The following is a 12,400-nucleotide window of genomic DNA, read 5'->3' as shown; positions in this document are numbered from 1 at the left end:
TAGCAAATTCAGTGAAAGGTTGGTTGTGAGTAGGCCTAAGGTTGCGATAAGCTTGGCGGTGAGCTTCAGGCGTAATTTCATATGCCTTTAAAATCCGTTCCCTGACTTTACTATATTCAAAACACTCGTCGTCAGGCACGTTTATAAAAATATCTTGTGCTTTACCCCTAAGCCGCCTCTGTAAGATTTTCACCCACTCTTCCCTTGGCTAGTTCATGGACATGGCTAGTCTCTGAAAATGGTTGAAAAATCTTTCAGGGTCTGACTTTGAAAATTCAGGCAAGTTATGCTTTTTATCAGAATGCCTGGAGTTTGAGTCCCCGGCAGGTGGTGGTAAGCGGTATCTGCTCTAATTCTTGCCGCCTCATTTTTGAGCCTTTGCTCTTCAACTTTAGCGTTTTGTTCTAACAATTCAGCCTTTTGGTCTGCTACTCTAGCCTCTTGCTCTGCCTGTCTTAACTGGGATAGTTGTAATTCTAACTCTATATTTCTACTAGCTACAATTTCCCCTCGACTGGGCTCGCATAAAATTGAATCACTTGGCACTTGTTCTTGGCCTAAACAATGCTGAAAATTTCATTCACCAAGGTCCACTTTTTATCAGTGTCGTTTAACTCGAGACCAAATTCCTTGCCTAACAATACTACATTTGCTTTGGTGAGCTTCTTAATCTCCACAACTGAAGGATCATTTGCCAGTTCCTGCATTTTAGATGCCATCACTAATTAATTTAGCGCCTAGCAAAAGAAAAAATTAAAAAAATAAAAATTCGAAGAAAGCAAAAATTTGCACGGCCCCTAACACAAGGCCACACTTACCTCAATTACCAGCTAGTTGAGCTGTGCCCTATGCTAACATACAACAGTTTTCCAGTAAACAAGAATTTTCAGTTTTGGCACTAAAAAATCTAATTTTTTACAATTAAAAAGTTCATCCCAGACAGGCCCCCACTTGTTATGATTTTATGGGCTGTTATGGGGGATCTAGAGTATTATGGAGAAGGGCCAGCAGTTAGAATCAGGATGTATCAAACTTAAGGGAGATCAGATAGGCCCGGTCCCCAATAAGAACATAAATAATATTAAGTAAGTGGCTTAAGGTGAATACGTCAGCCTAGAGGTTTGATCAATGCTCCCCTACACAGGAAGAATGGATACTCCTTTAAAACTAACTTATTTATTAAACCCTCTTAACAACCCCCCATATACATTAAATAACAATAATTACTTTACCACACTATCTTACGTTAAAAGCCTTGGTCCACATAGACAGGATACAAGGTTTTACAATTAGGACAATCTAAGGTAAAGTCTACTAGGCAAGGAACACTAGCAAGGACTCTAGGTAGCTTAATGGTACCACTTGAGCACACGTGGTTCCACTGAGACCCCTTAGAGTAACTTAGCAATATAAATACTAGCGTAACCTATACACATTACTACACACTTATGCCAGAAAACGAACATGCAGCACGATACTTAGCTTTGTAAACTAGACCCAGGATAAGGTAAGGGAAGAGGAGGAAGAAGAGGAGAGGGATACAGAGCAACACAGTAAAGTTGTTGACTCCACCACAGCAATTCAGAGAAGAACGCTTCAGCCTCTATTCTTAGCTCTCTCCAGCTGTTGACGGGGAGACAACAGCTGATCGTGCCGCTTGTAAACATTACAAATCTTCATCGACATAAATACTGGTTACTTTAATAGTTCTAAGAATAGTTGATAATTAGTTCGATTAGTTAAATTAGTTGATAACAAAAACAAGCTCAAGAGTCTGAATGCTCTGTGAGAAACAAGATTCGTCTTACGTCTGGCAAGGAAGATAGGAACAAAGGCGCGTCAACAAGCCCAACAAATAATGTAAAGTGATTTATTTATAGCTTAATTTAACCTCTGGTTTCCACTGAGGAACCCAGGGTCGTAACACCGAGTCTAAGTCGAGCAGTAGTAACATCTAGAAGTCTGCTGATTTTATTGGATGATTCATAGATGTGTGGCTCCTCTTGCATGATAGTATGATGATAGATGGAATTACTGGTGTCAATTTCACTTTGCCTCAGATCTACAAGATCTTGATGAAGTTCTTGGTGTACTGCTGCTCTCAGATTCCTCATTGACAATCCAAAATTACACTCAACGGCTCCTTTAAAGGCAGATTCTTTGACTAACTAATCAGCTCTATCATGTATTCGGAGGCCAACATGAGAAGGAGACCACATGAAATGGACTCTGTTACTGTGGGCTATCTGGGGCTTGACTCAATTATTTAATTATTGAATTTATAACGAAGGACCACCCACTTTTGAGTAAAGAGGGAAACTAATAAAAAGTGATCATTAGAAAACACAGGGAAAAACCAGTGTCTATGGATAGGCATTAGAAAGAATAATCACTTAAATAAATAATGGACTGTATGATTTGTGAGAGTTTTTGATGAGAATTTGTGGAATAAATTGAAATTGGTATAAGGAATTTTAGCTCTGAAAATTTCTACGAATTTTCTTTATTCTTTAACCTTTATTCCTGTCGTGATATTCAATTAGGTCGCCTGAGGAAGGACTTGCTTAGCTAACACACCAGTGTAGTAAGCAGCTCATTCCTCACTTTGGGACCATGTATGAACAATTGACTAGGTGCGAGCAAACGCCGAGACCCCAATTGAAATCCCCTCCACTAGGCCGCCGACCTTCGCCATTCGCCGAAGCGAATCTAACGAGTAAGTCAAGGGCTCTCACAACAATAATTTATTGTTGTGTGGTGCCGTATACTTGATCCAAAGCTAAGAATTAGTCTCAATTTTATTAGTCGAGTGTGAAGAACACTTGCATAACAATTATAATGTGTGGGGTGTAACGAAAAGACAGTGTTAACCATAACAACTTAGTTTATTCAATAAAGTACTAACTACTACAACAAAACAAAAAGAAATGTCAATGACGTTACTCGAAATCCTTCCTGTGACACAATCAATGACAGCTAGACACCAGCCCCTCGGACTGCATAATGAACTAACTCGAACATAAGCGTGAACACAGAGGAATCAACAAGAAACAAGAACTAACAGATCTATAATCACAATTACAACAAATGACACAGTAGGTTCTGAAACACGTCTCCAGTAACCTCCTAACTGTTCTACGCCTCAGTGCAGTCTACATCTGCAATGGCAGTTGCAATGCAATCAAATCAGTAGTCTTCCAATGAAAACAATAACTAATGGGTTCACTGGCAACTCCAGCACCCTTCCTCAAATTAATCCTTACGTTAACACTCCGTCCCACGGACGATCAACAATCAATAACAATTGATTTACGTTAATAATACAATAACATTTACGTTAATAACAAGGTAACATTTACGTTAAATTAATAACTCTTACAACTGTCACTAGTAACGCGGAAATTACACAACACTCTACCCCTCGAGCATTCAGTGAGAAAATTCCATTAATCCCTGTACTTCCAGACAGCTGATTAATCTCTTCACTAGTTACGTTAATTTACGTTAATCGGTTACTAATCACTCAGCGATGGTAAACTCTGATTTACAATGTCCAAAGTGCTAAGAGAACGGTAATCACTCGTGATTACCTTTAGAGTAATTAATTACTATCCTTAAGATCAATAATTAAACAATTAAAATACGCAACCTTTCCCACTGGCTCAGCAATTTACATTAAGGTATGAATTCTGTCCGAGCCTTCCATACTCAGACCAATTCAGGTGGCTAATAACAGTAATTAGCACCACGTTTACGTTATTAAAAAATGACGTTACTCCTCCCACGAGTCAATCAAGTGCCGGTACTTCCGGGCAGATAACGACGTTACGTTAATGGAACAATGTAGCCTTCGTGTGAGTCGATCAAACAAGGATCGAGGTTAATTACTTTGACTTCCTGAAACATGTCAATTACCCGGCCCACTGACCGTTAATTACGACAGACAATACTCTAATTCTTATCTGGCTGATGGCTAGGCTCCTTGAGACTACCGTAGCTGCTTGCAGGAAAGTAAATTAACCCAAACGTATTCTACGTTACTCAAATTGTCAAAGAACAAATTCTCTTAAAGCAATGGGCGTTCCCTTGGTTACGTTATATTAATTGCCTTGCAATCACCTCACTGAATACTGGACTTCAATGTTCTACCAGATAACCAGGAGAATATATGTGCACCCAAGTACTCGTCTACAGCCGAGTTTCCCCACGACAATGACAAATCACACTAACAAATCACAGTGATTTACGTTACAATCCGGTTGCAATGACAATACTGCAGAATCTAGTAAAATAACATACAGGACATGAACCCTCTAGAACACTGCCCCACAATGGTTTTACTGAACTGCAATCCCATACGGTGATGCTCAACACTAGTAACAATCACCATCAAATAACAACCCCTTTGCAATAACACACACGGCAAGTACTCTAATTTCCAAGTATTAGAATACTGCACACACTTACTTACTTACTGTTGCAAATGACCCCAGTGCTCTCAATTACCCCTAGAACATAGGTCAAACTATTCAATCACCACGCAGTAAATAACACAATAACACTGGGCACCATGATACTACGATTTTATATATATATATATATATATATATATATATATATATATATATATATATATATATATATATATATATATATATATATATACATAATTACTGCTGACACATGTAGGTTACAGCTATCAAACGTTATTGGGAACACTAAAGAGATCTCACACTCCTTGAATCACATGGGTGAGTGATTTATCGATCACGCATGCCAATAAACACTCTCGAGAGTTATGTTACTCAACAGAGCGGTGGCGGTCTCTCCAGACAGCCTCGTCACTCACCAAATTCTACCAAAATTATGTTAAAATGCAACCACAATACGTATATATATATATAAATCACACTTGTCATGGCCCTGGGAACAATACAAGAAATTAAGACCACACTGTGGTACACTCCACAATAATCATTGCCAGGAATCACTGGTGTTACACATACCTGAGCTGCTCAGTGTTGGAATTCCACACCTGCAAGACCATACATGGAAATGATATCACTCCGTCCCACGGACGATCAAAAATGATTACCACAATGAAATAATATAATTATTACATGGACATCCTCTCAGTCCTTGGCTAATCTATGTATACTCTGTTCCCATGTGTACCCACACACACACACACACACTATACGTCTGTGTACACCAGACTTAAGTCCCTCTGGACTGACAAGATGAAACAAAGGTGATTATCTCCTTGCCCACACTCCACTCCACCTGAACAGGTGCTGCGTGACAATGTGATGGAACACTTGACCTCGAATTCAAGCTTTAGAGACTACTAATCACCAGAAATACACACATAGGTACTTACTCATTCACACTGCCGGATACACACCATTCTCATACATCAGGACCCCGCTATAGGTGGCTGGCTCGTTCAGGGTGGCGTAGGCGGCGGTAATACCTTACGTGGTATTTATTCAAAAAATTTTGCGCACACTCGAACCTCTCCCACTCAACACACGGCTCGGCTCGCACCCTTGACCCACCGGTGAAGTGTAGCGTTCGTACCCAGGTGACGCGCACAACGATAGCATCTCACACAAACATGGGAAATCTGCCTTTATCACTGACATGAATTTCCCCCGTTCCCATCGACTGCTACAGAGCACTAGCAAGTCTAATCAACACTGGTATTGGATCTACGAGTCTGTTACTGCTCGTATGCACATTCCCCACGATCCCAGATGCCTGTACCTCACCCACTGTACACAATGTCTTAAACCCCTCCAAGCGACGACTTCGGCCGGATTCTGTGACGACCGCTGTCGTTGGTGAAGCAGGAAGCATCAGCAGTTGGGTAGTCCAGCCACCACGATGCCCTATACTTCAATTTGGCCGAATTGAGTACAGAGAAGCGTCTTGACAGAGGGGCAGCTGGGTTCAGAATGATGCTCACACCGACAATCCATGCGTCCTCCTCGAAATAACCAATGAGAGGAAGGCATACAGCGCCCTACCCCTCTCATCCAATCAGCGACGGTGTAGCATAGCCCCTAGGGCAACTCCAAGATGGCCGACCAATGGCGGCTCAAGATGTTTACTAAGATGGCGGCTGTTTCCATGACAACGACTCAAGTAGCCAACGAGCGAGGGCGGCCCACAGCTCATCCACGCCTGGGCCTAGCTGTTCCCGCGCAAAGCGGAGTCTCGCCTCATGCCAAACAATGAGATGATGCTATCAGCTCTAGCACTGTCCACAGACATGCCACCCCAGCCACGGTAACATTTATGGACTGCTGATGACTGGGGCTCTCACATGTGCCCAAACACTAGATGTTTCGGTTGCTGGTTACCAAACTTAAGTCTGCCCACATAACAAGTGCACTTAACAAGTGTACTGGCTCCCACAGGCATAAGAGCACTATTGTAAGTGAGCTGGTGAACCATCTCCTCACATGATTAATTAACTAAAGTCAGAGCCTCAAACACCTACATTGGGGGGGTATTGCTAGAACTTCATATACGTCTAGGAACTAGTGTGATTCGTCACCAGTTCATTGTTAAGTAAATAATATTATGACCTAAAATATTATAGAATCAATAGGTAAATTCAAATAGAGAATATTAATGATTATTAAAATTAAAGAGCAATCATCTAAGTAAACACATCAATTTCCAATAATCATATGGTAAAATATTTGATATGATAATCTTATGAATTTATATAATAAAATGGAATAATTAAATGTGTACAAAATGTCTTAGCTTTAAGACGATTTATATGACATCGTTCGTGCTTCGTCCTCGTGATCTCAGGATCTCCACATAGAAGCCATTAGAGGTGAATAACACGAATGCGGTTAACGACTCGTTGACTCCTCACATATGAGCTGTAATTTAAAGGATATTACGTAGCATTGAACTAGGTTACTTAGATCTCAATATTTATGAAAACAGAAAATATATATTAATGCGGTACTAACGTTGGATTTGGTGTCGTCCCACTATATAACGACAGACTACCCACGAAATATACAATCTCTAATGGTGCATCAAGAAAGAAAATATACTTAGCATGAGCGCAGTAACTGCTGAAGTCTGCCGATATCGCGTCTATCAATCCCAGACTTCCACGGTGTTGTACACGTGATTGAGAGTTTTGGCTTGATTCTCGACTCGTTATTGATTGGCCGAGCACTATGGAGCACGTGGAAGAATAATTAATCGTTATTAGTTGGGTATCAGTGTAATTCTTGCTGATAACTCCCCAACGCCACGTGTCTCAGACTCTGACGCCAAGACTTTCCCTGTCCAAGCACGCATGCTGCACAAGCTGGCTCCACAATGGTGTCTCTCTCCTCTTCCAACCCGCGTATCGCATTCACCACCGAAATTATTTATCACGAATAATACTATTTCGCGCAATCGTGGTTGAAATACTTTAATAAGGACTCGGTTGTGATTCTAGGGATTTAAATATTATCGCTTTCTCGTCTTATGGTGGTAAACGAGAAATGGAGAAGATTTTAGTTTTCTCCATGGCATTCATGCGTGACAGAAAAACTATTACTTGATAACAATTGTAACTAAAAACTCTCGATTTAGAATTATTTGGGAGTAATGTTATCCGTAAATAATTATCACACGGAATACTGATGATTTTAGAGAACCACATTCAATTCTCTAGCACATTGGTAATAAATGTGTTTAACTAGACATTATCTGACGCAATGTTGGTGCTTTATTTCGTAAGAATTCTAGCATTAATACGCAGATATAATGATTAGTATATGTTGACACTACTGTTAGTAAATTTAGTGACTACTGTAGTTAGTATATAATAATAATGATTTATTATAATACAATAGTAGTGTATTAGTGTTGGAAATTTCCAACACAACTACGGAGGGAGATTTCTCAGGTCGCAGTGCAATGTTGAGTACTGACATACCTATCCCGAAGTTAGTATTAATGTTAGTATGTTAGTACACACATAACAGATGTCCCGTAATTGTCAAGGACATACAAGAAATTTGAGTCTTGTAAAGAAATTCATGTTGAAGGGAACATGTTATTGTGAATCATCTAAAGTTAATGACTAATAAAGCCTACAATAAACTCTGTGACTGGTGTCGCTATGACATGTAATGTTTATGTTACTAAGTCTTAAAGTTTTGCAAACTCTTAGATACTCTAGACGAAATAATGTTATTATTAATAGCCTATACAACATATTAAGAATTAAATCATATAATTTAAAGTAACTGAGAATCCACCGTGATGAGAATGTTCTGGGTCATTGTGACTTGTAACGAATTTATTACTTGACATCACAACACAGTATCATCATGATTACTTAAATTGGATGGGAAATTATTTGCTCTTAGTCAGAGCTATAATAGGCTTGTAGTTTCCGTTTGCATTGCTGAGCAGCAGCTCTAGTGGGGCGGTTGCTCGGTGGATCAGAATTGTTGTCCTCGGAAACTGTTGGTGAAGCTGGTTCTGATAAACACTCTCGTTCTGCTAATTCGAGAGGTACCAACTTCTCTAAGGTTTTTAGGGTAGTGTTGCCTCGGCACAAAATCTTTACTACTCTCAGGATGCCTTGGTGATCTGGGTGGATAGCAACAATTTTGCCTATAGGCCACTCTGACCTTGGTCCATCACTGTCAACCAATACTAGGTCTCCTGGTTTAAGTTGAACTTTATTATAGGGGCTCGAAGCTCCGTAGTGGTACTCTCGAGTCCACACCTCATTCCACCTTTCAATTACTCTTGAGAGATGTTGGTAACTTTCTACTAGGTCACTCTTGGTTACATGGGAAGGGTCGACAGGGTCCTCTTCTGTCAAAGGTATTAGAGGGCTCAGCAGGCCTCCATGTATTAAGTGCGAGGGACTCAAAGGTTCTCTCTGTGAGAAATCATCTGATAGGTAAGTTAATGGGCGATTGTTGACTCGCACCTCAATTTCCACGACGAGTGTTTGGAGTTCGAAGTAACTAATTTTCCGTCGATGTAAGGTCTTCCTTAAACACTTCTTGACAGTTCCTATCATACGTTCGTAGAACCCACCTTGCCAGGGGGCTCTGGGAGCAATAAATTTCCAGTGGCATTGTCGTCTCTGCAGGACTGACTGCACTTCTGGATGATTCCATACCTCTCGTAGACAGGCTTCTCCTGCTACAAAATTTGAACCATTGTCCTATATCATTAGTTTGGGACAGGATCTGCGAGCTGCAAATCTACGAAAAGCTTGGATGAAGGCTTCAGCTCTCATGTCAGAAGTCACTTCTAGATGTACGCCTCGTGTGGTAGCACACGTGAAGAGGCAAATATAAGCTTTCACTGGTATCTTATCTGGATTGCCAGTGAGAAGCAAGGCTCCTGTGTAATCGACACCAGTGGTCTCAAAGGGACGAAGATGAACTACTCTTTCTTCAGGGAGTAGTGGAGGTCCTGGGTCAGGACACACTCGAGCGTCGTATCTTTTGCAGATCACACAGAACTTAATAATTGATTTGACGGTTTGACGACCTTGAGGAAGCCAATATTTATGTCTAAGGTCAGTGAGAGTGTCTAACACTCCGCAATGCAAAGTACCATATTGATGGTGATGTAAAACTAGAAGTTTTGTAATAATGTGGTGACGTGGTAGAAGGATCGGATTCTTTGTATCCAAATCAATTTTTGCATGAAGCAAACGTCCTCCACACCTTAATATATTATGAGTGTTGGCATCATACCAGATACCTAGAGACTTGGTTAATTTATCTGGAAGATTTTCATATTCACTTCCATATGTCTCTTGCTGTGCACGTTTGATCCAGTAGAGGATAGGATTGAGAAACTTATGTCTGATTCCTATCTTAGCAAGAAAATCAAACACATGTGCTGTCACTCTTAATAACTTACTCAAGTTAGAATAATTGTGAGGATTAATATCTAAGATTCGATGAGGTTCTGGTTCTTTCATGGGAGTAGTGATATTGGTCACTATAACTTGTGGCTTTTGTTTGGGCCACTGACCACTAACAAGCCATGAAGGTCCATTAAACCACATCGAAGACTTGATGAGTTGTTTTAATGTTAATCCTCGAGATAAGTAATCTGCAGGATTGTCCTTAGTGGGAACATGTCTGAATTTATATCCAGCAGATAATTCATGAATTTCCCTAACACGATTACTAACGTAGGGAGTTTTATTGTTGTTGTTTCTTACCCATTGTAGGACTGCCTCATTGTCTGACCACACGACGATTTCACCAAAGTGGATATTATTGAGTGTCTTGGTCAGGCAATGAGCTAATCTTACTCCCACCAGCAATGCAGTTAACTCCATTTGAGGTAAAGATCTCTTCTTAATGGGAGCAACTCTTGCTTTAGATGTGAGCAAAATTGATTGTGCCCTATTGACTAAGTAGGCTACAGCGCCATACGCTTTGCCAGAGGCATCGCAAAAAACGTGCAAATTTGTGGGCAAGTTTTGTCCTGAAGCATTACGATGAAATTTCAAAACACCTAACTGATTGAAATCCGTTGTGAGTTTCTGCCATTTATCTTGCAACTCAATTGGCAACGGATCATCCCATCCCATATGTTTCTGCCAGTATTCCTGCATTAGGAGTTTGCCCCTTAATAATATAGGACTAATTAAGCCTAAAGGGTCAAATGGTTGACTGACATACGAGAGTAATTTTCTCATGGTAAGGGAATTAATTATCGGTTTGTACTGACTTGACATTCATCTCGTCAGTACTTGTGTTCTATTCCACACCCAGAACTTTTAATTGATTAGGCACCTGATAACCTGGAAACTCTTTCTCGATTATCTGGTTTAATGATTTACTATTTGAGGCCCATGACTGTAGTGGCATATTGGCTCCTAATAACTCACGGTTAGCCTCATGGTAGATTTCTACCAAATTAGATTGATCATTTGTAGTTCCCTGGAAATTATCGACATACAAGTTGTCACTGATTTCTGCCTTATAAGGGCTATTTGACTTCCTCAAATGTGTATCTAATGTTGCTTGAAGTAGAAACGGGGAGGAAGTCGCTCCGAATAGCACTGAGGCAAAACGATAAGTTATGATATCACTGTTAGGATCCAGTGGGTCCTTAATCCAGAGAAACTTGGTGTAATTACGATCCTCTTCTTGTAAGGCTACTCTAAGGAAAGCTTTACTGATATCAGCAGTATAAGCAAAAATACCAGTATGGAACCGTAATAGCACATCATGTAGCCTTAGTGTTAGGCTAGGTCCCGTTTGGAGACATTCATTCAAGGACACGCTGTTTGGCTTCACTTTAGCACTACAGTTGAAGACAATACGTATTGGCGTTGTCAATGAATCTTTCACCACAGCGTGATGAGGTAAATAGTGACCTATTTTTTGGTCATCATTATCAACAACTTCGATAAATTTACTATTGAGTTGTTGTTGAATTAATTGATGATACATGTTCAATTTGTTTGGCTGTTTCTTCAGCCGTATTAATTGAGACTGTAATTAAGAGGCTGCCATGAAATAATTAACTGGAAGTTGTGGATGATTCAACTTCCATGGTAGTCTCACCCAGTATTGTTTGTCCTTAGACAACTGTGTCCAGATATTGCTGGTAAATCCACATATCATCAGGGCTTGGTTGCTCAGGGACAATACCTAAAGTGTCTAAATCCCACAGACGATGTACAGGTGGATCAGACTCATTATCTTCAGATATTTCTCTGAAATGTAGGGGTGACTGTTCCAAGCCTAGTCACGCCACTATTGTATTGTTAGATTGTTGGTTGGTTGACGCTGGATTTTGTTGAAAAAGCACCGGTCCAGTAAGCAACTTGCCTCCAGCAGATGACAACAAATTCATTCCATGTTGTCTGGTGCATCCCATTATAAATTTATAATAATGGTCATCGCCCATAACTATAGCAACATCATTGAGGAAGTCAGAATTTATTTTGTAATCTGCTAGCCTCATGCGGTTTCGTTTAAGATATCTCGCAGTGCGAGCTAGTCCTGTGACCTGCAGGTCTGAAGGAAGTTTATCTACTACTACCGCTTGTATTGGACTAGTGGAAGATCCAAGTCTCACTAACACCGTGACTACTTGGTATTCACGAGGTCCACTATTAGTCAGGAACCCAGAAATATTCAGTCTCAATTTTGGCAGGTTTTAAGTTTAACTGCTCGACTAATTGTTGTGTGATGAAGGTTTTCTGTGATCCTTGATCAAAGAGGCCTCTAGTGTTAACTCTAGACTTCCCGTCAATTAGTTTGAGTTGAGCTGTAGGCAGAGTGGTATTATTACCTGACTCAGTAGCAAGTATATTTATTTCTTGATGTACCTTGCAATATTGTACTGTGGTAGAATTCATAGAATTCTCCCC

This window comes from Procambarus clarkii, chromosome 66, assembly GCF_040958095.1.
Source record: "Procambarus clarkii isolate CNS0578487 chromosome 66, FALCON_Pclarkii_2.0, whole genome shotgun sequence".
NCBI classification, from domain to species: domain Eukaryota; kingdom Metazoa; phylum Arthropoda; class Malacostraca; order Decapoda; family Cambaridae; genus Procambarus; species Procambarus clarkii.
This window is presented reverse-complemented; position numbering follows the sequence as displayed.